At 41.9% G+C, this 27931-nt stretch overlaps 1 protein-coding gene across 6 annotated transcripts in view; it reads left to right on the plus strand.

Annotated features, from left to right (window-relative positions):
• The window catches only part of ARHGAP6 (Rho GTPase activating protein 6), a 483961-nt gene that overhangs the window by 374344 nt on the left and 81686 nt on the right, over positions 1 to 27931 (plus strand). Inside the window, exon 1 of one of the 6 annotated variants that reach the window (XM_072817852.1) lies at positions 22124 to 22428. The exons of the other annotated variants lie outside the window; for them this stretch is intronic. The gene's annotated coding sequence lies outside the window, so the exon portion shown is untranslated. Of the gene's footprint in view, positions 1 to 22123; positions 22429 to 27931 lie in introns of those variants that run through there. 6 annotated transcript variants of the gene reach the window in all.

The following is a 27931-nucleotide window of genomic DNA, read 5'->3' on the forward strand; positions in this document are numbered from 1 at the left end:
GGTGAGTTTTATGGTGTGTGAATTATATCTCAATCTAAAAAAAGACATATCAGAAATAAATACATGTCAGTCTCTACCCTCAGGAAGTTCACAGTCTTTATACATTTTGTAAAATAAAGAGGGGCGCCTGGGTGGCTCAGTTGGTTGAGCATCTAACTCTTGATTTCAGCTCAGGTCTTGATCTCAGGGTCATGAGTTCGGGCCCCACACTGGGCTCCATGCTGGGCATGGAGCCTACTTAAAAAAATGTCAAGTAAGGAAACATGAAATGCTAAACACAGTGCAATCGTGAGGAATAATAGCGCAAGAGTGGCCACATGATGATATCCTTATTGATGGTGACAACTCTGATGATGAAGCTATCATTAAGTGCCAACCTGTGTTCTGGCATCTTACATGTTTAAATAATTATTGATTATGTCCCATGTGCTAGCCATGTTCTAAATTCATCTACTACATCAGTGAGTAAAAGACAAAGATCCTTCCTCACAATCCTGTAGAGAGCAACTGCGAACAATAGATATAGTAAATAATGCTATGTTAGAAGGGAGAAGGGCTAGGGAGAAGGAAAAAGCAGAGCTGGCTGAGGGGGGTTTGAAGTGCTGAGTGGCAAGTTTGAAGAGGGCAGTTATTTTCAAGCAAACCCATGGAGGAGATGAAGCATTCGCCTGGGTATCTCTGGGCTAAGTCAGGGCCAGCATGAAGGCATCAATGTGGAGATGTGCGTGGTGCATCTCCATATCAAATAACATTATGGGAACAATTGGAGATTGAGCTACTTTAGAAATAAAGAAAATCTTAAAGTCTTTCCTGTAAAATATAAGGTTGCATTTAAAGCATTGCCAGAGAATATTCTCCAGGCAAAACTAGAGCTCCTCAAAAATGCTCTCCAGTATTATTAGTTCTTGCTTAGTAAGGATAGAAATTATTGAGTGAAAGATCTATCAAAAGAGTTTTAATAACTTTATTGATATTTAATTTCCATACCATGAAATTCCCAGTTAGCATGTACAGTTGAGTGAGGTTTAGTATATCTTTTGTATCTTTACAAAGTTTGCAACTTTCACCACAGTTTAATTCCACAACATTTTCGTCACCTGTTGAAAAGAAATCCCGTCTTCATTAGCGGTCACTTTGTGTTTCCTTTCCCCCAAGCCCTAGACCACCACCAGAGTCTACTTTCTATCTCTATGGCTCTGCTTATTCTGGACATTTTGTATAAATGGAATCATATACCATGTGGTTGGAAAATGGATCTCTGAGAAACCTGTACTGGGGGCGGTTCTCAACATTAGCACTCTCAGCATTTGGGGCCAGGTAATTATTGTGGGGGGCCGTCCTGTGCACTGGAGGATGTTGAGCAGCCTCCTCGGCCTCCACGCACTATATGCCAGTAGCACACCCTTCGCCAGCTGTGACAGCCAGGAGTGTCTCCGGACATGGCCATGTGTTCCCTAGGGGAGGAGGGGAACAAAATTGCTCCCAGTGGAGTACCACAGATCTACAGTTACCAGAGAATTGAGCTGGGACTACAGGTGGAGGAAGTGGGATTGGTACTGGGACCCAGCATGCTGTTCTGGAAAGACCATTGTTTCAGGGTCCTTGGAGGTCCAAACATTGAACCCCAAGTTCTAAAGTTCTGTGATGCTGTGATGCCTTTTAGGAAATGGTGAAGAGATGAATAGGGGAAAGCAGCACAACAGTTATTTGGATGAAATTATTGTCCAAAAAATATCCGGTGGGCAAAGTCGCCTATTCTTCAGATTATTTAAAGAAGATTGAAATTGTCATTTAAAAAAAAATAAAAACAAAGTGGAATATGCCAGAGGTCTTCATAATAAAGGACTGGAACCACGCATGGTGCCAATAATTCAAAAAGCATATAAACTTAAATTTGGCATGTTCTATGTTAGAACCGTAGAGGTGTATTAAGGGTTCCCAAGGAGTTTTGTTTAACTCAGCGTTAAAATTGACCCCTTGAGCAAGCAAAAAGAAGCATGAGATTTGATTTATACTGTGGCTAACGAAAACAAGTGGGCAATCACAGTTTAGTCATATCTTACTAATCTAACTTAGTCTAAGGAATGGAGGGGAGAGAGGAAGTGTGTGGGCTTTAGAAATACGTAAATTTCAGAAAAAAAATCAGTTTATAAGTGTGACCTCTTTTCTGCTCAGAAATGCACGAGTGGAGGAGGCCCTCATCCTCTGGTAACTCGTTTATAAATGAATGGGCTACAGGATATCGTGCCTTTGGCACCCATTCCTGCTCTCGAGCTGTGCCCTGCTCAGGGTGGGAGGCTTCAGATCATTGAGGTAACAAATGGTGTGTTTCCTGCTCTCAGTTTAAAGGAAGTGTTTGGTCAGTCTGCCTTTGTGTAACCTTGACCCTGTAGGACTTGAGAGGCTGTGTGTGGCGGGGCTATCAGACTAGTTAGGGACCTCAAATTGGGTTTACAAGTAGGTCGCTGTTATGTGGTGGCTTCTCTCTAAATACAATTACAGAATGTTGCTTTTAGCTTTTGTTTCTGTCAGGGCTGTGTTGAGTGCCTTAAACTCATGCTGACTTCAATTTATTTAAAAGGACATGTTCCGAAGATGTTTTCGAGATGTTAAGTGTGCATATTTGTAAGATCATGTCCTTAACCTGTTCTCCCACTGCCAGCTAGGATGTACAATAGATAGAGCTCCTGAAGGAGCCCGAGTCTCACAGGTCAGCTATAAAATCGAATGAGAGCAAAACTTCTGGAAAAACCTCTCTGTGCGGTGATTCATCTGGGAAGAGCCGTTCCCCTCAGTTGTTTCAAGAATGATCATGGGGACCAAACGAAGTGATCGAAATCAAGCACACACAACAGCGTTTAACCGTAGTGAGCACTTCACAGACTGGGAATATGCTTCTATGTGTGTAAGCGGGAGCATCCGAAACCATAGCATGGTACAGTTTCACCACGCGATCACTTTTCTAGCAACACTGCACAGTCTGAGACCAAGTAATATGGGGTCTCTTTACAAAATGCTTCTTGAAAGGCCACCTTTGACTTCTTTAATAATCTTAATTTAGAAGAAATTGGCCTCAACGCAGATTACACTTTAGAACTACTTGGTGCAGCTTTTAAATAATATTCATGTCTGGGTCCCATTCCACCTAGCTTCTGATTCAATTGGTCCAAGCTATGGCTCCGGCTCTGACTGTGTTTTTGAATCACCTGGGGAGCTTTCAGAAATTTCAATGGCCAGGAACATCTCTGCATATTCTGTTTCGTTTGAATATAATGTGCGGCCAGGGCTGAGATGCATGGGATACAATCTAGCCATCTGGCCTATATGTCTCCTAGACCTTTACTGTATTTGAAAAGCTGTAGTTTTATCAACTTTGCCCAAATCAGTGGGTTTTTTTTTCTTTTTGAGTGAACTTCCATTCAGTGTCATGTGTGGAATCAAGAACACTCAACACAATGACACTTGCCCTTGATTATAAAGTAGTAGAAGCAGATCCACAGTTTTATCATGATGGCAGACCCACAGGGAGCACTCAGCAAACATTTGCTGATGATGGGCAAAAAAAAAAGTGTTTCTTATGGTCTCTTGGTTTATTCATGAGTATTTCATTTCAAACTGGATGTTTCACAGAGTCCGCATGAGGCTGCTAAAATGTTGATTCAATGAATGGGTACATTTCATGAACCACCCATCTGAGTGGGTTACTCTGGGTGCAGCTGTTTTGATTTTTCCTTCCTCTGAATATATGGTTTTGTTCATTTAATCAAACAAATCCAGTTGTTTTGCCATTTTGTAGATGCATTCTTTGTGTGGCCAAGAATTCTGTTTGCGGTGGCCACACCATAACTAGATTTGAATGTGGAGCAACCCAGCAAACAAGTGCTAATTTGAATCAATTGTGAAGATTGCCAGCAACAAACCAACGTGACCTCCACCACTGGGTTCAATTAGCAACCCTGCAGGCAAGGAACTAGGTTTATTTCATTATCATTTCCTTCATCCATCAGAAACCCTCATCTTGCTGAACGAAGAAATAATAACCATCTCAAACTTGAGGCGTATTTTGTTCATCTTAACTTTCCATATATCCTTTTTTCTGAGTGCAAACATAATGCATATTTGTAAATAAGTTCAACAGTATAGATATACAATAGGCAGAATGTCAAAAGTCCCTAAGAATCCCATCCTCAAGTGACAGCTCCTATTAACCATTTGAGGGCGTAATTTCTGGACTTTCTGTGCTTACAATAACATGCATTTCCTGGAGAAATTATAGTAGACACATTATCATGCTGGTCTGCAACTTTCTTTCTTAACTTAATATACATTGGACGTCTTTCCAGGTTTGTACAGAGTGAGCTACTTTATTTTTCTTCAGAATTCTATTGAGTAGATATCCCATTTCATAGCATATATAGCCGGTCACCTTTAGGTTGTTTATATATATATATATATATATATATATATATATATATATAGTTGGTTAGTTATATTGTTATATATAAATTGTTTTCATATATATACACACAATTACATATTATATATTTTATGTGTAAAATACACATGTAGAAAGATGCACAAGTTTACAATTTAATGAGTTTCCAGAAAGCGAGCACAACTATGGCAGATGAGGAAGCAATGGGACCAGCACCCAAGAGGCCCCCTTGGACTCCGTTGCAGTCACTTCTCCCCAAGCGTAACTTATCTGCTCTTCCTAGCACAGATTGGTTTTGACTAATTTTATATTTTGTATTAATAGTTTCATGCAGTAGATTCTCTTTTGTGTCAGACTTCTTTTGCACAAAGTGATGTCTGTGGGATTCATTCATATTATTGTAGATGGTTGAAGTGTGTTTCTTCATTCTTATTTCTATGTAGTATCCCACTGTGTGGATATACCACAATTTATCCATTCTCTTTTGGTGGCCATTTGGGTAGTTTACAGATTTTGGCTGTTGCAAATAATGCTATTATGAACATTCTAGCGTACATCTTTTGATGAAAATATGCACACATTTCTATTGTTTTCATTTTTCTTTGCTGTCAGAGATGGTATTGAAATGAATATCTGTGACTGTATCTTCCACATTTTCTAAATATTTCTGTAAAATACATTCTTAGAAATAGGATTGCTGGGTCGGGGGCCCCTGGGTGGCTCAGTGGTTGAGCATCTGCCTTTGGCTCAGGTCTTGATCCCGGGGTCCCGGGATCGAGTCCCGCATTGGCCTCCCCGCGGGGAGCCTGCTTCTCCCTCTGCCTGTGTCTCTGCCTCTCTCTGTGTGTCTCTCATGAATAAATAAATAAAATATTTTAAAAATTGCTGGGTCAAATGATATGAACAATAACATTTTGAGTAGATACAGCAGAACTGTTCTCTGAAAATATTTTGACTTGTAAACTTGGTCTGCACCCCAAGCAACCCATTGTGGCTGTATCCCTTTGCTGTTGCCATTATCTGTGACGCAGATGCTGCTGTTGTGTCTTCTGGACTACAAGGCAAAGCTAATGAAAACCAGAATCTCTTTTCTGGCCCCTTTCAGACACTCCCTAGTGGGCTAGGGCCTCTCTCATGTGTCCAATGAAAGACAGAAAAGAAAATGACCTAATGTACCAGGATGTCAGGGGATAGTGTGAAACTGCCAGCTGAAGCGATTGAGTAAATTGATGCTATGAGAAGATGCACCCAAGGGATGCCATGGCTCTACGTGCCCTCCACAACACAGTGAGATAACCTCCTTTCCCAGGTGGAGATTGAGGTTTCTAACCTGGAAATGAGAATCACATATCTTACCAACAAATGGCCCATTCTAAATGCCTGGCCTTTGGAAGGTATTAGGCTAAGGTAGTGTTTCCTAACCTTGGAGCTCGTGACATTTAGTGTGGGATGATCCTCTGCTTGGGGGTCTGTTGTGTGCACTATAGGATGGTTAGCAGCATCCTCAGCCTCCTCCCACTAGATGCCAGTCTTGCTCCACCCCTCATTTGTGATGACAGACAATAACCCCAGGCATTGCCAATGTCCCCTGCAAGGGAGAATCACCCCCAGCTGAGGACCACTGGGCTGCTGCTTACAGAGGACTGGTTCTGAATCAGATCCTATTCAGATTCTGGCCCCACCACTCTTTGTTGCATGACCCTGGACAAAGTACCTAAATTCTCAGTACCTCAGGTGGCTCATACGAACAATACAAATGTTGATAGTTGATAGTTGTTGATATCAACAAAAGTTGATACTTTCCTTAATCATTTCTTATAAAGATTAAATGAGATTCCTCATGTGATGCATGCAGTACAGTATTTGGCGTAAAAAAAAAGTATTCAGAGTTGTGAGCTTTATTAGTCAAAATCTTTATTATTATTATTATTATCTAAAAGCTGAGGTGGTGGGAAAAAATATTCACTTTCTGGAAAAGGATGTGGATAATGTGTATTTGAAAAACATCAAAGGACAGTGGGTTCACAGCCCTTGGAACAGGCAGTGGGAAATGTGGGGAAAGCATTATTTAAGTGCTACAATTGAAAACAACAGCATTCGGTTGTACCTCTGTTCCTTCTCAAATCAGCATTTATGGAAACCAGAATTTATGGGAAGTGGACTCTGGCAGCAGAATTAGACATTTTTAGGAACATGCTAAATCACAGTGGGGAAATATTTTATTGCATTCCTCTTGTTAATCTGAAATTGGTAAATTTTCAATAGTTTGTTGAATGCTTTTATTTTAAATAAGAGAATATGTTCAGTGCTGAAGCAGCCCTATTGTTTCTGTTATTATTGAGTAGAGAATTTTATCTGTTATGAGCTTCATTGGGCTGATTCTCACCTGAGATCCTTTCCTCCCACCAGAGGTCTAACTTGGATACACTCAGGTGCCAGAAAACGGTATCTTCTTCTCTGTGGGACAGAGTGGTGCCCTAGACAGGGTTCCAGATGAGGAGTATAAGGCCAGGGTTGTGTCTTTGTGTTGCCAGTCACTTCTTCCCTTTTGGTCTCAGATTCTCAATTGAGCAGGTGAGATTAGTTCAGCATCTCCCAACTATGTTCTGAGAGCTCTGAGGGGTTGGAAAAGACTTTCTGAGAAGAAAAAAGGAAGGGAGGTGATATTATAACAAATTTATTTAGAAGGTACCCTGAGTTACAGTGCTCCCTCTGCAGGACTCCTCAATTTTTCTTCAGTTATTGTCTAACAGGACTATATAAGACGCAACTAACGTGAACTACTTTCTCAAACTAACTTGATCATGGAACAATTTAGGAAATCCTGCTTTAAATGATTTAGGAGTCCCTCATAGACGTATAAGATCCCTGATTCCGTCTGTATTCATTTTCTATCACTAGTATGACAAAATGTCATAAACTTAGTATCTTAGAACACTACAAACCTATTATCTTACAGCTCTGGGTTAGAAATCTGACACGGGGCTCACTGGAGTAAAATCAAGGGGACAACAGGGCTGTATTCCTTCTAGAGGCTCTAGGGGAGAATCCATTTCTTTGCCTTTTCTTGCTTTTAGAAGCCACCCACATTCCTTGACTCATGGCACCCTATCTCCATCTTCAAAACCAGAAAGGTTGTATCTCCTTGACTGCTTTACTCTAGTTATCTCCCTCTCCCTCTGAACTCTACTAGAAAAGGGTCTCCTGTTTTAAGGACGCATGTGTTTACATTGGGCCCACCTGGATAATCCAGGAGACTCTCTCCATCTCAAAGACATTAACTTAATTATATCAGCGAAGTCTTTTCTGCCATGTGAGGCAACGTATTTCCAGGTTCCAGAAATTAGAGTGTGAACATCTTTGGGCATCCATTATTCTGCCAAATGCTCTATCTGTGCCAGTAGCTCCTCTATGTCTCAACCCTGGAGAGTGCCATGTAGTGTTCTGTAGAGCCAGAAAGAAGCTCACGTGACTATCTTCTTCATTTATTTGCTTCCTATCCTCAATTCTTATGGCACAGAATGACGATCTTGCAAGAGGTATTAAGTTCTCTGGCTCCCTCCACCAGGAGCAATAAAATCAAAGAGCATAAGAGCAATGAAAACAAGGCTATTGAACTAATCAGTGCAACATTGTATTTTTAGCTTCTCTCCTGATATAGATAAGAATGCTTCCTTGAAATGAACTGGGCTCTGAACTGTACTTTGTTCTAATTTTTTATTTTTATTTATTTATGATAGTCACACAGAGAGAGAGAGAGGCAGAGACATAGCAGAGGGAGAAGCAGGCTCCATGCACCGGGAGCTCGATGTGGGATTCGATCCCGGGTCTCCAGGATCGCGCCCTGGGCCAAAGGCAGGCGCCAAACCACTGCGCCACCCAGGGATCCCTGTACTTTGTTTTATGTGAAATTACCAGAATAGATATTAACAATTAGTCTTTGAAATTAAAATATGAACATAAAGGGATTAAAGATTTTATTCACCTTTTTTTTTTTGCTATAGCCACTACCTGGCTAATTTCTAAAAAAAAAAATGCTTTAAATAAATGCTTAATTAAAAAAGTGAATGCTACCACAATGTTTAAATTTTTCAAGCTACTCGTGATCATCAGCTTGTGAAAAGAAAAGAAACTGAAGGATTGTGTTTCTTCTCATTGCTTGGTAAAAGCTCTGATGGCCAATCTGTATGAAGCAGAAATATTGCATGGGTTTGCTTGTTGTTGTTGATATTTTATCTTTCATGAAAGGAATGAGGTGGGAAATAAGTTTTATAATAAAAAATATTTTTAGATCTTTGCGTTTCAACCCATGTTGAAGTTTTTGTTGTTGTTTTTATTGGACTCTTTGAGTTCTCATATGACCCAGCAATTCCACTCCTAGGCATATACCCAAGAGAATGGAAAGCATATATTCACATAAAAATTTATACATGAAATATTCACAGCTGCTTTATTGATAATGGCTAAAATGTGGGAACAACCCAAATGTCCATCAACTAATGAATTATAAAACAAAATTTGATATATCCATACAATGAATATTATTGGACCATAAAAAGGAACAAAGTACTAATACATGCTACAACATGGATGAATCCTGAAAATATGCTAAGAGAAAGAAACTGGAAACAAAATGGCCACATATGGTATAATTCCACTTATATTAGAAGTAAAAACTAGACAAGTCCTTAGAGACATAGAATAGATCATCAGTGGTCAGGGCCTGGGGTGAGAAGAGAATGGAGAGTGACTGCTAATGGGTTTAGGGTTTCTTTTTGGAGTGATGGAAATATTCTGGAATTAGATAATGGTAATGTTTGCATAAAGTATATTCTATGAATATACTTTAAAATCCATTGACTCATATACTTTAAATTTTTATGATATGTGAGTTTTATCTAAAAAATTTAATCAGAACTTTGGGTATTTGGTCTGGCACATGAGAAGCTTAGAAGTTGCCATTTCACCCAACAAGTACAAGTCTGAACAAACTGAAAAATCAACAACTCTTCTTAGATCCATAGGAGAAGAGAGGTCATAGAGCAACTTGCTGCCTCTAAAAATTGGAGAGACTGACCCGTGAATATAGAGAATCAAACTTATTGGAGCAACAATCTCCAAAGGAACCAGTGCCCAGGTAGGGAAACCTGAACTGTAATTGATGAATTCCTGGAAGCTCAGTGTGGACAACTCTGAGAATGAAAAACTCCAGGGAGACCCAGTCATCAGGAGGCCCTGCCAATTGTGTAGGTTTTACCTCCTGGATCTCCACCAAGTTCACAGATGTTGTGATTAGGTATGAAAAAATCTGAGGCAATCAGCAAAGAGCCTCCTAGAACTGATAAGTAATTATAGCGAAGTTGTAGGATACAAAGTTAATATACAAAAGCCAATTGCTTTTCCTATATACCAGCAATGAACAAGTAGAATTTTATATTAAAACCAGGATACCATTTACATCAGCCCCCCTGAAACTAAAATACTTAGGCAAAAACTTAACAAAATAGGTACAACATCTGTATGAGGAAAACCACAAAACTCTGATGAATAAAAACAAAGAGCTAAATTAATGGAGATATATCCCATGTTCATGGATAGGAAGATTGAATATTGTCAAGATGTCAGTTCTTCTCAATTTGATCTATAGATTCAAAGCAATTCCAGTCAAAATCCCTGAAAGCTATTTTGTGGATATTGGAAAACTGATTCTAAAGTTTATATGAGGAGGCAAAAGACCCAGAGTAGCCAACACAATATTGAAGAAGAATAAAGTTGGAGAATGACACTACCTGACTTCAAGACTGAGTATAAAATGGTAGGCATCAAGACAATGTGCTATTGGCAGGAGAACAGACAAGTAGATCAATGGAACAGAACAGAAATCCCAGAAATAGACCACATAAATATAGTCATTGATCTTTGACAAAGGAACAAAGGCAATACAATGGAGCAAAGATAGTCTTTCCAACAAGTGGTGCTGGAACAACTGGATATCCACATATCAAAAAAGAAAAAAGAATCTAGGCATAAACCTTGTGCCCTTCACAAAAATTAACTTAAAATGGATCACAGACCTAAATGTAAAATGCAAAACTATAAAACTCCTGGAAGATAACAAGGAGAAAATCCAGATGACCTTGGGTGTGGTGATAACTTTCTAGGTACAATACCAAAGGCACAATGCATGAAATAATTGATAATCTGGACTTTATTAAAACTAAAATTTTCTGCTCATTGAAAAACAATGTCAAAAGAATAAGAAGACAAGTCACAGACAGGGAGAAAATATTCACAAAATACATATCTGATAAAGAGCTATTGTCCAAAAAATACAAAGAACTATTAAAAATCTCAATAAGAAAACAAACAACAAGATAAAATATAGGCCAAATACTTTAAGAGGCACCTTACCAAAGAAGATATACAGATGCCAAATGAGCACATGAAAAGTAATATGTGATCATGGAAATGCAAGCTAAAACAACAATGAGATACCACTACATGCCTATTATAATGGTGTAAACCTAGGCCAACATCAAGTGCTGGTGACAACATCAAGTATTGACAACATCAAGTGCTGGTGAGGCTGTGGAGCAACAGGATGTCTCATACATTCCTCATGAGCATACAGAATGGTGCAGACACTTTGGAAGACAACTTGGCAGTCACTACAAAACTAAATATACTCTTACCATACTATCCAGCAGTTATACTCCTTGGTACTTACCCAAAGGAACTGAAAACTTATGTCCACACAAAAACCTGCACGTGGATGTTTTTTCATCATTGCCCAAACCTGGAAGCAATCAAGGTGTCCTTCAGTAGGTGAATGGATCAACAAACTGTTGCACATCCAGACAATTCAGTATTATTTGGTGCTAAAAAGAAATGAGCTATCAAGCCATGAGAAAATATGGAAGAACCTTCCATGCACATTACTAAGTGAAAGAGGCCAGCCTGAAAAGCTGCAGACTGTATGATTCCAACTATCTGACATTCTGGAAAAGGCAAAAAGATCAGTGGTTGCCAGGGGTTATAAGAAAGAGAGGGAGGTAGAGTAGAGAGGATTTTTAGGGCATTGCAAATACTGTGTATGATACCATGATTGTGAAAACATGGCCTTATACATTCTCCAGACTCAACACCAAGTATGAACCCTAATGTCAACTAGGGACTCTGGGGGATGATGACATATCAGTGCAGGTTCATCAGCTGTATAAATGTCCCCTCTGGGGGAGAATGTTGATAGTGGGGGAGGCTGTGCAGGTGTGGGGCAAGGGTATTGGGGCAATGCCTGTACTTCTCAAGTTTGCCATGAAATGGAAACTGCTCTAAAAAATAAAGTCTATTAAAAATGCACCCGTTTATTATACTTCTCCAAATCCCTGTAATATATCACTCTAATTTATTTGTGAAAAACTTCAGTTCCTGTATGTTTTGTTGCTCAAAGGAAGCATTATTTACCTTAGGCAAAAACATTTAGCCAGGTAGGTAAAACACTTTTTAATTTATGATTTAAAAAGTAGTATCTCTAGAAGAAAACATTTCTGGAAAAAAGAGTCTGAAACATGGCAGCTAAAAACTCAGATTCATGCCAGATAGTTCAGATGGTTTGTTTTTATGTCATACCTGGCATTTTGTGTCATTCTGCAAATCAGTTTCTCTCTGTTCCTGAGCCCTTTTACATGTTTTGACACTTGATAGTAAAAGCCAGGAAGCAAGGTTTTTTTCATTTTACTGGAAGTGATTTGGGTTACTTTAGAACAAATGTCCCAAATATAAATGTTACCCGCTGGTCTTGTTTCCATGCTAATAGACACAAATAGTTTTCCGTATAGACGCAGAAGTGTTCTTTCTCAAGAGCTTTCTTTCAACCCACAGATATGCAAAGGCACAAAACTCAATTGCTATTTCTTCTAAGTGCTGTGTCTGTCCTTCCAGAATGTACAGTCCAGCGAGGACTTGTACAAAGGCACAAGGGCAGAGAGTTGATGTTTAAATCAGAGTCAGGAAAATAGCTGAAATGCGGGAGGGGGAAAGGTGAATGTGATGATTAGATAGGAGGGAGGTATCATAGGAAGTTAGAGTTTTCTGGGAAAATAACTGACATTTAAACATTCCCAGTCCTCTTCTTGCTTCTCTCAGTGAGACATCACAAGTGATTCCCTACACATCTTAAGCATCTAGGTCATTTGGGTCCTTAAAAGAAACATGTAGGAAAAATAAGTTGTTGAGCGATCTCTATCGAGCCATCGGCTCATACATAACATATGTATATGTTGTAATGATGGTTGTAAAAAGAGGCAGTTCCCTTGCTGTTTGAAACAGTGAAACGCCCTAGGAAACTCCATCATTTCCTGTACTACTTGTCTGGTGATTTTTCAGTGGGTCGAGAAGGAGGTCAGCAAACTTTTTTCTGTAAAGGGCCAGATCATAGATGTTATAGGCGTTGGGAGTCCTATATCTCTAGTGCAACCACTCAACTCTGCCATTGTATTAGGACACAGCCCTCCGCCCACCCCCACCCCAGGATGGAAATGAACAGGCCTCTCTGGGCTCTAGTTTATAAAAAGAGGCGGGAGGCTGGATATGACTGGGACTGGACTTCGTCTATTCCTACTGGAGATCAACAGTTCACACCTCAAGGTCAAGTCATGCCTCACTCAATGTGTTAGAAGTAATATTAGTCATTATAGATAATTTACAAACTTCAGAATTTTACTTTGTAGGAAAATGAAATGAGAGAGGATTTCATTCTGATGCACTTTCTTGAGTCATACCTTGCCGCTCCTTGTGAGGAAGGGATGGTACTCACAGGGAGATGCTAGGGTGAGGTTAAGACCCCAGACCCTGGGGTGGAGGCCCATGACTTTGAATCCCAGCTCTGTCACTTGCATTCTGTGCCTTGAGTGAGTTACTTAACCTCCTGAGTCCTTGATTCCTTCATCTGGGAGATGGCTTATATTAATAGACCTTACCTCATAAAGTTATTTAACGATTAAAGCAGGGAGCACATGACTAGGGCCAGGAATAATGATGGGTACATATGTACATCCACAAGAAATGTTAGTTATTCCTCACATATCTAAATCCCCTGGGAATGGAGCGTAGCTCCCAGCTTAGCTTATCTGTGCTGTGAGTCACTGATGAGCAAGCCTTACCATTAATAGTTGTGTTGACTACGAACTCTCATGGTGCTAATGGGTTATAATTTTATATTTTCTTACATTAAAAAGTGGTTCTACCCACAGATGGATATTTAATAAGGAAGAAGGCAGCAGAACTCAGTGAAGAAAATGTGAACATAAATCAATAGTCCCTGTGAGTGAAAACAACATTGAGACATGTCAGGCTACAGCCGTTGAGATTTACCAAAAGGTTGACCAAGTGTTCTGTGCCTGAAAATTGTGCAGAATGCTCTTTCTGTTGCTATCACTGAACTCTGAAATTTTGAGTCTTACCATTTTTGTGAATAAGGTGATGTTTATCTATGTTTATTAGCATACACTTCCTTGCTCCATTAATATTAACTAATAATGAGTCAATAAAAATGAAGACTCGGGATTCCTGGGTGGCTCAGCGGTTTAGCACCTGCCTTCGGCCCAGGGTGTGATCCTGGAATCCTGGGATCGAGTCCTGCATCAGGCTCCCTGCATGGAGACTGCTTCTCCCTCTGCCTGTGTCTCTGCCTCTCTCTCTCTCTCTCTCTCTCTCTCTCTCTCTGTGTGTCTCTCATAAATAAATAAAATCTTTTTTAAAAAATTAAAAATTAAAAATAAATAAAAATGAAGACTCATTAAAATAAATAAATGGGATATATTTTTTAAAAGTCACATTAGCATATTATTTCTTTCCTCATTAACCACTTTCCAAATGGTCTTCATATGGCCACGTGAATTAATCATGTGCTTAGAGCATCCTTTGATGAATTCCATGACTTCCTCCCGAAAAAGTTGCCCTGATATTTGTTTTACTCACCACAAAATTGTGTGTGTGTGTGTGTGTGTATGTGTGTGTGTATGGGGGAATCAAAATCTGGCTCTGGGACAGTGTGTTTGTGTGTCACACATGTCTCATTCATCATGCAAATGGAACGCATTGCTCCACCTTCCCCACGGTCTGTTTTTGTTTTGTTTTGTTTTGTTTTTTATCCCCACTTCCCAGAGCAGGTAATTGAGGCTGAGAATCGTTAGATACCCACATGGCTGGTTATGGGCTGAGCTGGACTTAAAAGGCTGGCAGTCAGAACATAGAGCCCTCCGTGCAGCCCCTGTGGGGTAACACTGTGTCCTGGTGGAAGGAAACAGCTGCAAACGAGCACGTGAGGCCTGCTTATCGCACTGCCCCCACACCACACTACCGTCAGAAACATTCCCTGTGGCATCCGTGGCGGAAAGCGTAGAAAGTGGCATCTGGATCAAGCCTGAACGAAGGAAAAACAATTTTAAATTATGGGTGCATGGGTTTGGGGATTTAATTCCCAATTGGTAGTATTGTTAGGTTTTATTTCTGCTGCCAGTGAAAGAGAAGGAAAAGGCTAAGAATCTGCCCCTGGTGTCAGAGACATCTGGCGGGGTCAGTGGATGAGTGCGTATAGAGACAGTGCGCCCATCACGGGGGAGTTTGGAGGGGTGCGAGGAGGGGTACGTGGAAGCAGGAGGAAGAGAGCAGAAGGTGTGTGGCAGATGCTTCGTGGAGTTTGGAGAAAAAGGCAAAAGAGTAAGGACTCTGCCGCCCGATGGTTTTCTTAACCCCAGGCCTTTGCAGTGCTTCTCATCTGGGATTGTTCCCTCGAATCCCTGGGACAGCTTGGGAAACCTACCAGAGCCCGGGCCGCAGCCCTGAAGAGTCTGGCTGATGTGCTCTGTACCTGTGGTGTCCACTACAGTAGCCACTAGCCACCGTGGCTGTTGCCATTTAGATCAATGCAGGCTGGAGAAGACTAGAAATGAAATGATTCCATCTCAAGAGCTCATCAGCCGCGGGTAGGTAGTGGCCACCATATGGGATGGTACAGGTAACAAAGATTTCCATCATCGTAGAAAGGTCCTTGCTGCTCTGGAGAGGTCCTTGCTGCTCTGGAGAGGTGCGTGGGCATGGGCATTTTTGAAAACCGCACCAAGTTAATTCTTTCCTTTTTCTTCTCTTTTCTTTTCTTTTTGAAATTGGGGTATGCACCAAGTAATTCTAGTGTGCAGCCAGGTAGAGAACTGCCGGTCCTTACAGAGTTTCTTCTAACATTAATCACCACGTGCATCTGAACTAATTTTGCTTTTTTTTTTAATTTTGCTTTTTTACAAAAGATTTTATTTTTATTTATGAGAGACACACACAGACAGAGGCAGAGACACAGGCAGAGGGAGAAGCAGGCTCCATGCAGGGACCCCGACACAGGACTCCATCCCGGGTCTCCAGGATCAGGCCCTGTGCTGAAGGCGGCGCTAAACCGCTGAGCCCCCCAGGCTGCCTCTAATTTTGCTTTTGAAGCAAATACCCCAAGAATATTATTAAAGCTAGAGTTTTTCTGCACTCTAGTAATGCAAATGCATATTTTTTTAAATTTAAAATAGCTTACTGTGGGGCACCTGGGTGGCTCAGTCGATTAAGCATCTGCCTTCGGCTCAGGTCCTGGTGCCCGGGTCCTGGGATCGAGCCCCGCATCGGGGAGCCTCGCTGAGCAGGGAGCCTACTTCTCCCTCTGCCTCTGCCTTCCCCTGCTTGTGCTCGCTCCCTCTCTCTGTTACATAAGTAAGTAGATAGATAGATAGATAGATAGATAATCTTAAAAACAAAATAGCTTACTTGCTCACTTTTGGTCAACAACTAAAGGTTTAGAGGAGTTAATTACCAGCCTTCGGCTGAAATGTGTTAAGTTGCTTTTTCCCGTTCAGTCCGAAGTATGACCGTTGGTGCTGGTTTTGAGCTGCGCACTACTACTGTCTTGTAGAGAAAAACCTCATTGAGTGGAGACTTTGCAGAGTGTTAGGTGCAATTGATGAAACAAAATGTTGTCAAATGTAGCACTGAAATGAGAAACCAGAAAGGAATTCACTTTGGTATTTGCTATTGTTGTTGCCAATTCTGTTTTGCCTACGAGTTTCCAGTATAGAGTTTTCCCTCTCCTAAATATGATAGTCATCTCTCCTTAAGGCTTGCCTTATTTCCTGCTGATTTAGAAATATCTGATCAGGGATTGAGTTCTCCAGTTTGGGCTAACATTACTTCAGCATCCCCGTATCTTGTAGATAATCTTGTTCCGAAATTCATTCCTTGTTTAGTGAGCAGTGGATCTGCCCAAATCTGAATAAATGACCTGCTCTGCAGAGCGTCCACATGACATCTTACCAAAAATGAATGTCCTCTCCTCTGAGTGTCCTTTTTTGGGTGAAACCTGCAGCATTCATTCTTAGAACTCAGCTTTCCTTGCAATGTGGGTAGAAGGAGCAGCCCGAAAAAGAAATGCCACTCTCTGCAGCATGTTAAAGCCAGTGACATCATGTCCATGTGTCTCTATGAGAACCAGAAGAGAATGATCTTTCTAGGTCTACCCTCCCCAACTCATAAAATGACATGCGAATTTCTCACTTTCCCCGTGAAGGGATATTGGACCTGCCTCCCTGAGGATCCACATTTATTGGAAAAATTAGGGGACTCTCCTGAAGAAGGCATCCCTAACATGTGCCTGTGTTGTGGCTGCCAAAAGCCTCTTCGTCGGTTGACATCACGCCTGGGGCTTCCATTGACCACTCTCACTGTAGACCTCCGTGTTTGCTCACTCTCTCCAGCCCCTGCTGGTCTGTTCTGCACCGCTCTGCCTCATTCATCTTTCCTAAAAAGCCCCTTTCCTTACCTTACACCTCGACCCAAAAACGGTAGAATGCAGATCCCAGCTGGTAAAGGATGCGACATTTCTAAAATGCCTGCTCCTTCCTTTTCCTTTGAAACAAACCCCAGTCCCTCCTCTTGCTCCTAGAGGCAATTGCCTCACCAGCTTCCTGTTCTGATTCCTCCTGCTGCCCTGCCTCTGTTTGTGCACATTTCTGCACCTTTCTTCATAAGGGCTTTGGGCACTCGGTCCATAAGGGATTCATTGAAAAAAAAAAAAAAAGTCACTGGCATGCTGTGATGTCGCCTAAGGGTTAAACCCATTGCATTTCAAAACAGACCACCGCTGAGGCCTGCACTCCTTACTCTGTAGTGGCGAGAGTTATTTAAGTTCTCTTTGTCTCTGTTTTCTTCTCTGCAAGACTGGGATCATTCTAGTATATGCCTCCTAGACGCGTGGATAGTGCGTATCCATGGAGGCCGTAAGCGCCAACTGAGGGGCGCCTGGGTGGCTCAGTGATTGAGCAGCTGCCTTAATCGAGTCCCGCACTGGGCTCCCTGCTTCTCCCTCTGCCTGTCTCTGCCTCTCTCGTGTGTCTCTCATGAATGAATAAATAAAATCTTTTTTTTTAAAGGCACTAACTGAATATTAGATGTTCTTTATTAAGGTTTTGACTATTTCAGATCCGTGGCCTTAAGTAACTTTCCAGTGACCTAATACTTTGCTTTGATGGTAGATTTTTAGATCTGAAGGATCCCTGCAAATGGGTCACCATAGTAGCAGGAGGATGCTAGAGATTAGACCAAGGTCAAGTGCTGGGAGTGGGGAGAGGATAGAGAGCTCCAGTTAAGGGAGCAAATGACAGCAGCGAGAGAATGCAGAGTCCTCCTTCTGTGCTAGTACTTGTCACCCCCACCTCTGGAAGGTCTGATCAAGCCCAGGGTAGGGGCCATAGATAATTGAACTAAAAGGTACCGCATTTTCATCATGCACTTTAAGGTAGCAGGACTAAAATACATTGTTTAAAATATTTTCTTGGGAATCCCTGGGTGGCTTAGTGGTTTAGCGCCTGCCTTCGGCCCGGGGCGTGATCCTGGAGACCCAGGATCGAGTCCTACATCGGGCTCCCTGCATGGGGCCTGCTTCTCCCTCTGCCTGTGTCTCTGCCTCTCTCTCTCTCTCTCTCTCTCTGGGTCTCTCATGAATAAATAAATAAAATCTTAAAAAAAAAAAGATTTTCTTTTCTTTTCTCTCTCCTCTCTTCTTTCTTTCTTTCTTTCTTTCTTTCTTTCTTTCTTTCTTTCTTTCTTCTTTCTTTCTTTTTCTTTCTTTCTTTCTTTCTTTCTTTCTTTCTTTCTTTCTTTCTTTCTTCTTTCTTTCTTTCTTTTCTTTCTTTCTTTCTTTTCTTTCTTTCAGCTTCTTTCTTGCCATGTGAAAATGTAGAAAGTCAAGGGACGAGCCAGTATGTGGTTCAGTGGGGAGACATACAGGAGAGGTTCCGAGGGCCAGGACTCCAGAGTCAAACTGTTTTGGTTTGTTGTCTGGGTGTACAAAGGAAGTTAAGGAAGGTGAGGTCAGCTGCTACCTCACATACGTTTCCCAAATCCCACCGTACAAGTGCATTGCTCACTCATGATGTCATAGTGTCCACAACTGGTGGGATGGCTGTGCTCTGAGCACGGATTTGACAACCTGGGCTCCGCTCTCTTCAACACAAGAAGATGTTGATTTGGTCACCTGTGGCTTAGCACGCCACCCTGAGGCTTAGCACTTAAGACAACAACCATTTGATTTGCTCTCCGCAGTCTGAGCTGGGCTCAGCTGGACATTTCTCCTGGCCTTGGCAGTGGCCTTATTTACCTGGGAGGTGGCCTGGAGGCTGGATTTCACTGAGATGTTGGGATAGCTAAGCTTTTCTCTCTCTCTCTCTGCGCATGGCCTCTCCAGTACACTAACCAGACCTAAGACGTGGTGGTGGGAGGGTCTCAAGGATGCAAAAGCAGAATTTGCCAGACCTTCCTAAGTCTTAGGAGCAGAATCACCTCAGCGTCATTTCTGCAGCATTCTATTGCTTCAAGCAAATCACAGGGCCAGCCAGGATTGAAGGGCGGGGGATCCTAGGACATGAATATTAAGAAGTGTGGTTTCTGCCTGAGAGTGCCATGCATAGCTCTGGGAACTGTTGTCTCCAGGTTTTCAGGGGCCAGGGCTAGAGGTGAAGCTAAGCACTCTCTCTCGTAACCCCTTGGCTAGAGCTTAGTCACATGACCACTGCTACCTGTGGAGGAGGCTGGGAAGTGCGGTTTAGCTGAGTGCCCAAGAAGAGTCTGAGTGGCCAATCTTTTCCACTCTTTATGTGCCTCCATCCCCTCCTCTGTATAATAAAGTTGTGGGAGGGAGTGAACGCGTGAAGTACCAAGTACAATGCTTGGTACTTAATACACGCTCAATAAATTTCTGTTATCATCATTATTGTTATTACTTGCTACTCTGCGGTGACTACTTGATTTTGCTCCATTTAAATCAACACATGTGACAGTGAATGCCACGCTAAGGGATGTGGGCTTTGTCCTGGAGCTAAAGAGGAAACCTCAAAGGATTTTAAGCAAAAGGGTGTTGTAATTGGAAATGTACTCACCCCAAGAGTTGGATAGAGTGGTTCTATAATATTTTTTGCTTCAAGTGTGCAAAACATCCCCAACAGCATAAACAGAAAAAACCCAGAAGAACCAGAGAGGAAGGTGGAGTGAATACTTATGGGCATAGATTCGGAAGCTATAAGCTGTTGCGTGGCACCCTTGTCTGATGAAGAGTCCAATAGATAAAAGACCACTGTTGTGTCCTAGGCATTTTTCTGGCTAGCAAGCTCTTCTGCAGAGTGGACCTTTCAATTGCTTCCCGATATTGATTTCCAAGGCCATTTGGGAGACTCTCTGGCCTTTTATTGGTTCTACTTAAAGAGCTGATATTTGATTAAAAGAAGATTCTTCATCTTCACCCCCTCGTTTTTCTGGCTTGACCACATTTTTCCAAAGAATGCCAGAGATACACAACTTCTCCATTATTTCTGCATTTCCTCTCCAGGCCAGACTTGGTTCCACTCTTTAAACAGACTAGGAATTTCACAAGACGTCGTCTCTTGAGATCATTGGAGATTATTCACTTAAAGAAATAGTCATTTTCTTATGAAACATTTGTTGCCCTGACAGTGTATGTCTCCATTAAATAAATTGATTTAACAGGCCATTCCAGTATTAGGTAATCATTCTTATTAAATTGCTGTGGCTATTTCTCATTAGACACTTATGACATGGCCCTGACTGGGGTGTGGGCTGTGGACTGTGGCTTTGTCTTCCAATTAATTTGTAAGCCTCACAGTGGTTGGGATCACAGCTGCAGTACTTACAAGCTGTGACTCTTTGGGCAAGTTACTTAACCTCTCTGAACTTCTGTTTCCTCATCTGTAATTTGGGATGTAATGTAACCCACTCATTATAGTTCTTTTAGCAGTTAATGAATCCATGCCCATAAAACACTTAGAAAAATGTCCAGCACTTAGAAAGCTCACAATGAGAACTACATGTTGTTTTCACATATTCATAAACTAAAAAGATCACTTGCCTGACAATGACAAATGAATTGCACATTTATCAATTTTATGTGAACTATTACATGAAATACATGTAAACGAGGGTCTCAATTTCATTAGTGAGTATCCAGAGCACATGAACCATAGTCACTATCTGCTGGCATGATGATGACTATTTTCAACATCTGAGTTTTGGGCGTAGTGGAGGTGGAGGTCTATGCAGTAACAGGTCAATTTTGAGTCTGAATTTCTCTGTAAGTGTAATTGTTCTAGTAAAGAAAACCATCTGATATATTTTATTGTTTTTAAATTCCTTTCTCTTGCTAAATAAATGCCAGCAGCAACAGAAGCTGTGTGTGGCTTATATCAAGTGATGATTAACCTCACAGAATCCTAGTAAAAAACATACCCAAGTCTCTAAGTTTTGAGTAAGATCTTCCATGAAATCATTTCTCAGCTTGTCAGTTATAATCACAGTGATCCTTTGGTTGGAATTCACTGGAGACCACAAGAGAACTATAACTTCATATCGACTGGAAAACAAAAGTGTCTTTTCAAATTGTTTTTTGCTTCAGTGCCATGTGGTATGCGTGGAGATCAAGGTAATTAGTGATCGGGATATGTTTTTAATCTTTCCTTTTCTTTCTGCTCTTTATGGATTTCTCCCCGCCACCCCCGACTCCCACCTGCACCCTCTTAAACGTGGCCACGTGGTCACATCCACTCTGCCCTCCACACCCTCTGTTCAGGAAATGAACAACTTCTCAAGGACTATTGTTCCACAAAGAGCATAAAATTCAGAGCATGTGTTATGCTTCAGTATAAAAGAGAATGAAATCTTTTCCTTTTTCACTGTTTTTTCCTGGTGTTAGAAGAACGAAGAAGCCTGTGGTTTTAAAATATAATTTAGGAATTGAGAATTTGCCCTACACAAAGAAAGCGCCCTATGTGCTTTATCATGCTCTCAGGGGCTTTACCCGAGGCTTCCAACATTCTTTGGTTGATTCCTAATAAGGACAGTTTGCACAGTTACAATCCAATTACCATTTGTAGATCCCTGTGGAAAAGGGGATTTTTTTTAAAGAGGAATCTTTTCCTAACTCCAGAGTATCTCTTCAGAATAGTCTTATTAAAATAAAAATCAGGAAATCCAGTTTCAATTTTTCTGCATTCTTTTTGTCCCTCCCCCATTCTCTCTCTCTCTCTCTCTCTCTCTCTCTCTCTTACACACACACACACACACACACACACACACACACTGACTCACACGCTCACTCAGTGACACAGCCTGCCTCCGTTCTGAGGGGACAGGAACTTCTCAATGTCCAATGACAAGATTGCATTTTTTTTGGTCCCGAGATTCACGGTAGCAGAGGTCTCTGGCAGCAAAAGGTATCCTGGGAGTCACAGCTCTGCCAGCTGGGCCATTTCTCAGACACCCGATGTAATCTGCCATTGCAGGATGCATTTTTTACCAAAAGACTAATTTTTCTTTAAAAAAAACAGGCTCGAGTTCCTACTCCCAGCTTAGTTCGGTAAAATTAGGACAGCACAGACACGGCCGAATAGAATCCATGGGTAAGCAATATGAATATCTATGCTTATGCTTCTTTTCGAGAAGGTGATTGTGCTAAAATGTTGTGATCCTTACACATCTATCTTGTGATTTGGGAAGAGTGGATTGATCAGTGTCTGAGATGTGCGACAGCCAAGTCCTGTCTGTGCCAGTAGCGATTTATGAGAATGTTATTTTTAGATCGGTTGATAATGTTAGAGCAGCTTGCAAAGAGTGAAGCGGAGCAGAGGGGAGCATGCCGTGGTGACACACGGACCGGCGCTGCCTGGGCGACAGCCGCTGCCCCGCGGGCTCCTTTGAGTTCTGGGAGAGTAAGGTGGCTACTCCTCTCCCTTGGACCTCTTGAACTCGGTGCAACATTTTATTTGCCGTAGATATGATCAATAAGGGCTTTGGAGAACAACTTGCACAGTACATGAAGCTACTAAAAGAATCTAATGGGCTTTATTTTACAAAAGAGGAAACCTGAAGCTCCTGGGTTTTTTAAGCACTGGCGGGCTTACCCTACTATAAGGCTGTGTCTCATTGTGGTGTGGTTTTTTTTTTAAGATTTTATTTATTTATTCAGGAGAGACACAGAGAGAGGCAGAGACACAGGCAGAGGAAAGAGCAGGCTCCCTGCGGAGAACCCGATGCGGGACTCGATCCCGGGACCCCAGGGTCACGACCTGAGCCGAAGGCAGGCGCTCATCCACTGAGCCGCCCAGGGGCCCCAAGGCTGTGTCTTGTAGTGAAAAGACCTGGTGGCGGAAAGAGGCAGAAGGGGACCCTAACGTCCCAGATCCCGCTCTGCTTCTGTAGGAGCCACCTAACGTCTTTGCACCTTGCTTTCCTCCTTTGTAGACATGGGGGTCTGGATCGATTTCTCATGAGAAGTGACAAAATACGTATAGTGGTTTGGGGTCCGGATCCTGGAGCCCACTGCCCGGCTTCGGATCCCAACTCTGGCACTTACACTAGGTGTGCAATCTTGACAAGTGAACTTAGGACCCGTGTCTACGTTTCCTCATCTGAAGTATGGGAAGAATAATGGAAACATCGCCCTTAGAGTCGCTGTGAGAAATAAATGAGCTACCACAAATAAAGAGCTCAGGGCAGTAACTAGCAGAGAACGCACGGTCTGTGAGTGGTAGTGGGATCTTCAAGGTCAGTCCGTGTCAGAGGCCTGCCATTCTAACGTCAGTGAGCTCAGTTTATTACCGAAGGATAAGCAAGACCCTCAGCTGCCGGCCCTGTCCTTGAAAAATTCTAATTCTTGTAAACGTTTCCACTTTCCACACTCTGGGGTCAGTGCAGGCTGTTTTACCTCCTCTCCATCCAAGAGTCAAGTGAAATTTAAAACTCCGAATTAAATTGGTGGTGGGGGGCAGCCCGGGTGGCTCAGCGGTTTAGCGCCGCCTTAGGCCCAGGGCCTGACCCTGGGGACCCTGGATCGAGTCCCGCCTCGGGCTCCCTGCGTGGAGCCTGCTTCTCCCTCTGCCTGTGTCTCTGCCTCTCTCTCTCTGTGTCTCTCATGAATAAATAAAATATTTTTTAAAAAAATAAATAAATTGGTGGTGAGTAGACAGGTCCATGATCCAACTGAGGATTTACAGAAGTAAAATTGGCCTTTTGTTCTGCTGGTTTTGCCTCTGGGGACTTCCAATATGTCGCTGCATCCCCTCCATACACACTATTAGAAAGGTTCTTTCCACGGGAAACGAGATGTTGAGTGACTTTTTGTTTTTTTTTTTTGCATGGTGTTAGCACAGTGCTGGCTTGACGACGTTCATTTCTACGTCTTTGGTTTATCAGTAATTTAAATGAACAGGCCATTAGCAGATAACCGCTTTTATTTTTTTATTTTTTTTAGATTATTTATTTATTTATTAGAGAGAGAGAGAGAGGCAGAGAGGCAGAGGGAGAAGCAGGCTCCACGCAGGGAGCCCAACACAGGACTCGATCCTGGGACTCCAGGATCACGCACTAAACTGCTGAGCCACCAGGGCTGCCCCAGATAACTGCTTTTATATCACCCTGGCTTTTCATACTTTCCAATATCCCCAATTCTTACTATGTTGTGTGATTTCTTTGCAGGCTCTGTGGGATGTTGCTCAGAGAAAATCTTAGGAGAGGAGGGAAAATGTTGATTCCCAAAGACAAATCCTAATCATAGATGTGCCTTTACCTTTAGTCTGGCCCTGGGGTCAGCAGACTTTTTCTGTAAAGGGCCAGATGGTAAATATTTTCAGCTTTGCAGGCCAATGAAAGCAGCATAGACAATACCTAAGTGAATGGGTGTGGCTGTGTTCCAATAAAACTTTATTTACAATAGCAATCGGTAGGCGGGATTTGGTTCACAGGCATTTGCTTGCCAAGTCCTGGCTTGTCATTATCCCCATGTCGTAGATGAGGAAACAAAGCATAGGAGGGAGGGAAAGCTTGCCAAAAGCCACATGGCTGGAAAGTGGCAGAAGCAGAATTTAAGCCCCGGCAGCCTCGCTTGCCAGCGCTTGCTTTTGCCACCTCCCCAACTGCCCTTGTGTCAACTCATCCCTGCCTGAGAGTCTCATCTCCTGGAATCTGCCTCCATATGTAAGGGTTGACTCAAATATCATGTTCTTGGTAAGGTTGCCCTGAAAACCAACCCCCCAGCACGCCTGATACCCCCCCACACACTACCTTCTTTCTCTCCTAGGGTCTAGCCCCTTGTCACTTGTTATGGAATTTACTCATTTATTATGTTCATTTCTTATCAATTTCCTTTGCTAAACTGGAAGCTTCTTGAGTGCAGGGTAGCTTTGTTTTGTTCACTGAAGAATCCACAGGACCCAGCACAGTGCCTGGCCTGTGGAAGGTGCTCATTCAGTGCATGTTGAATGAGTGAAGTGCACATTTCCATAATGCTACGGTGACAGTTTTTGATACTTCTTGTGTAGCAATAAATAGCTACTATACCAAAGCAAAGGTTAAAACGGACTGCCATACCTGCCAACTGTTCAGAATTTTCTAAAATTCCTTCTCTAAGAAAACCGACTAGAAGGGATTAACAAAGCATAAAAATTATGTCTGATGTAGCAGAAGTGTCAAATTTTCATAAAGATCTTTTGAGAAGGAGTGGCTGACGAATCGAGAGAAGAATTAGTGAATGTTATTCTATTGAGTCCCTAAAGGAATAACTTCTTGTAAGAGTCCAAATAGGGGTGTGACAGCTACACAGATATGCTCGGCTTTGCCCAGAAGCTCATGAAGAAGAAGGGAGTTCCTTGTCATTGATGATGTGTTTATTTTGGAGTTATAAAGAACTAGGCAGCCCTTTTCAGAAATGTTGGTTGCGAGCCTGGTATTTAAATTTATGCCATGCTGCAGCAACACATGGTGATTATCTGGGAACCTTGGCTGTACGAATGACAGCTGGCCACAGTAGAAAACAGTTAAAAAGAAATTTAGGCCCCAGTATGGTTTATCTAAACGGCATGCCGTTTTTCAGGCCTTAACTTACCGATTCGGTCTTTTCTTCTGCTCCTCACCCATGTGGAGCCATAATCCAGCTGGCTGGCTTATGACCACCGAGAAGAGGCATCTTACACATAGTGGAAGCATTTATTCATGAATTCAGTGCACATTTCTTAAGAGTTTTTGGTGTCACTAAAACTGCCAGGTTTAAAAAGGGTATGCAAATTTAGAGTAATGATGATTAATAGAATAACTTTAATTACCATGTATTCAAGACTTACTGGGAGCTAATAAGCCCTCTCCAAGAAATGCACTTGCGTTGTTTCAAACGATCACTACAAACCTGAGAGTTGTCTTGTTCTTTGCTCCATCCTCTGGATGAGAACACTGAGGCTCAGAGATGCTCTGAATCTTGCCAAAGAGCTCATCTCTATCTGAACCCAAGTCTTCACCACAGTACCAGAGGGCCTCAGTCTTTATTGTGCAAAAATCAGAAAACTCTGGGGATGCTGGTTTATGATGAAGGCGCTCGAGCCCCATTCTTTGTGGCCCTGATTCTCTGAATCTTTCTTAGAGCCCAGAAACCTGTATGTTTAACGAGAATCATCTGCCCAGGTATTCCACTGCCCTAGGTCTGCAGGCCATATTTTGAAGAGCCCTGCATTGCACTCCTTGCTGGTTTCCTTGGCCTTGGGAAGTTTACAGTTGGATGAGGCTAAAGAGATGCCACAATTAGAGACTAGTCCCAAGGACATAAAAAAACAATGTGGTATAGACCCAAACCAAAATTATTTCAATCAATTTTATTTCATGGGAAAAGCAAATCTGTTTGTAGAGATGCAATCTAGCCCAAAAGAATGACCTTTCTGAATAAATCACAGATATTAGATTGTTGGTTTTTCAGTGTGTCTTTTGCTTCTTTTTTTCTAAATGTGGAGACATATACTTCTGGTGGGAAGAAAGTCTCTTTAGTTAATGCTTTTGGTGAATTGTTCTCCACTTGATCAACATTCTGTTGTATTGAGACCTTTTTGTGGTTTGTTTGTTCCTTTTAAATTGGTTCGTGTTGTTTGTGCTTCTTAATGCTGGTTTTAAATAACTTCCATAATTCTGTTTACTTACATAATACACAGAATGATACGTGTATAATATACATAATGCATAGTATACTTAAGAATACATAGTGCATGCATCTGATGTTAAACCAAATTCACCAATGATTGTTAATAGCTCCTGACACCATCATTTTAAGTAAATTCTATGTAATCTGGGCCTAACAGCAGATGTAACCTATGCTATGCCAGGGTTTCTCAGCCTCTGGACTATGAACGTTTTGGGCCAGATATTTCTTTATTGTGGGGGCTGTCTTGTGTGTTGTAGGATGTTGAACAGATCCCTGACCTTTACACACTAGATACCAGTAGCAAAGCCCTCCCCAGACTTATGACAGCCAAAAATGTTTCCAGACATTGCCAACAGTCCCCTGAAGGGGCAAAAATCACCCTCAAAAACCACTGTGCTGTATCTTTTTTGTAGCATGTTGTTACCCTTTGTTAATGCAGTCCAATAGTACTCCAGATTTAAAGGATATTTTTTACAACTGTCAAGGCCTTTAGTCTATCCAGAAACATGGGGTCAGTTTCAACTTCACTTACATTTATGTTTATTGAAATAAATTTGAAATCATCCACTTTCAACCTTGAAAGAAAAACCCTATGGCAACCACTCAGAAGACTAGATCCAGAGCCTTAAAATGAGTCATCCCTTTATGAGATGAGCAGTCACCAAAGAAACATGTCGGCCTGGAACATGATTTGAGAGTTGAGGAACAGCCAGAAGCACAGTCGAGGCTGTGCTGGTGGGCTTTGGCACTCTTCTGGGTGCTTGTCATGAGGATCACAGGGCAATAGCGACCTTTGTGGTCATGTCTTCCTGCTCCTAAGAGGTCTGATGGGTGAGCATGGGTGTCATGGATTCATTATTCTCTGGGTCTGATACTATTATGCTTATCTTCTGCCCTCATATACTGGCAGGTTTTTTCATCAACAGGCTCTGTTTCAAAAGACAGTT

This window comes from Canis lupus, chromosome X (genome assembly GCF_048164855.1).
Source record: "Canis lupus baileyi chromosome X, mCanLup2.hap1, whole genome shotgun sequence".
In the NCBI taxonomy this organism is placed as follows: Eukaryota; Metazoa; Chordata; class Mammalia; order Carnivora; family Canidae; genus Canis; species Canis lupus.